The sequence below is a fragment of the Pygoscelis adeliae genome, unplaced genomic scaffold (assembly GCF_000699105.1).
Source record: "Pygoscelis adeliae isolate BGI_AS28 unplaced genomic scaffold, ASM69910v1 Scaffold421, whole genome shotgun sequence".
Taxonomy (NCBI): Eukaryota; Metazoa; Chordata; class Aves; order Sphenisciformes; family Spheniscidae; genus Pygoscelis; species Pygoscelis adeliae.
The window spans coordinates 41,103-42,733 of NW_008824011.1; the positions used below are offsets into that span (position 1 = coordinate 41,103).

General features: G+C 62.6%; 1 protein-coding gene across 1 annotated transcript in view; it reads left to right on the plus strand.

Annotated features, from left to right (window-relative positions):
- Nucleotides 1-1,631, plus strand: part of VPS25 (vacuolar protein sorting 25 homolog (S. cerevisiae)) — a 19,672-nt gene that overhangs the window by 13,881 nt on the left and 4,160 nt on the right. The window lies entirely within an intron of this gene.

The following is a 1,631-nucleotide window of genomic DNA, read 5'->3' on the forward strand; positions in this document are numbered from 1 at the left end:
GACCTGGCTCCCTCCGCCACCCGTCGTCACCCTCCCAGGGGAGCGCAGCCCAGCTGTTGCTGAGAGCCCCTCGAGGGCCAGCCGGCATGGGCAGCCCTGGCCCTGCTCCTGTCCCGCGCAGCCCCGGTGCCTGCCCGCTGCCTCCATCCCTCCCCCCAGCCCTCTCCCTTCCCCACTCGGTATTCAGCTCCGTCCCACTGACTGCTCTTTATCCAGTGTCTCTTGTCCCAAAATCCATGTCCCACGAGGGGCTGAGAGCACAGAAACAGACTTTTAAAAGTTTGGTTTTTTTCAGCAATCATGCAAAGAATCAGACACTGTGACACAAATACGGGATTTAGAACCACAAATAAAGATGGTTGTGGTTCTGCCCTTTTAAAAATAGCTTTGTCCTGTGTCTTTCACAGTTCTCCTTTTATTGCCTTTCAATTCTAAATGAATACCTAACCTCAGCCCTGACCTGTTCCGGTCCGGAGAGCCTCGTCCAACTGCCGTGATGGCTCCCAATCCCAAATCCCAGCTCTCCGTGCCGTCCTCGCCCTGCCCTTCCCTCCCCAGTGCCTGGCGACCTGGAGGCCATTTTTGCCTGTCTCCTGCCTTCCTGTGGGACCCCTCTGGGGACCTGCCTGTCCCTGTCCCCCCATGCCGCTGCCCCCCAGTCCTGAACGCAGTGTCTGTCTTTGCCTCCTGCCCGCGTCCCGCAGCCCTGCCGTGACCTGTTTGTGCTTTCCAGCTTTAGACTGGGGACTATTTCTGTTGATAGGTGCTGCGGGCGGTGGGGAAGGAGGAAGCAGGGAGGAAACCGGAGGCCCGGAGCGGGGTCGAGCTGTAAATACCTGGCCGTGAGCGGTTTTCCTGTGGGTCCCCTCAGGCTCCCTGCAGGCGAGAGCAGCCTGGGCGGTGGATGCTGCCGTGCCTCCCCCAGCTCCCTCGCCCAGGTCAGGCAGGTAACCTCGGCCAGCTGTCCTGGGGGCTGCAGGGCACCTTTCTTCCCAGATTCCTGCATCTTCCCAAATCCTGTCTGTCACATGCTCAGCCCATCCTGCCTGCGCTGTGGTTGGGAATCATGCTGCGACTGAGCCTGGTGAGGCCCTGGGGCAGTGCCTGGGGCTCAGCCCCGCATGGGGCTGGGAGCTCTGCCTGTCCAGGAGATGAACCAAGGAGACTGGGGGGATTTGCTCACTGGGGGTCCTGTGGGCTTGGGAATGTGAGCCCCAGGTTCACTGTGCCAGGTTCTCTGCCGGGGGGCTCAGGACCTCCCCGCAGCTGGAGGTGCTGTGGCCATGGCCGGAAGGAGGGTGCTGGGCAGTCTCCAGTGCCTGCTCTGTGTCCCGCCACGGCGTTGCTATGAACGTCCCTCCGGTGCGTGAGTGCCCCCCTTTCCGGGCACGACTCTCAGTCCTGCACTATGGGGCTTTCACAGGCCACCACCGGGACCCCCTGCCTGGGTCGTTGTGGAGCTGGGGCCCTGCAAGGGCTGCAGTAGCAGGAGAGCCCTGCTAGGGCTGCGGACTCTGTGCCGAGCACTGGCGCTTCTTTACGCTGGGGAGAGCCTCCTGCCGCAGAGGCGAGAGCTGTCCTCGGCCCCCATGCCCAGCCCTCCTTCCTCCCGTGCTGGCCTCGGCTCCTGC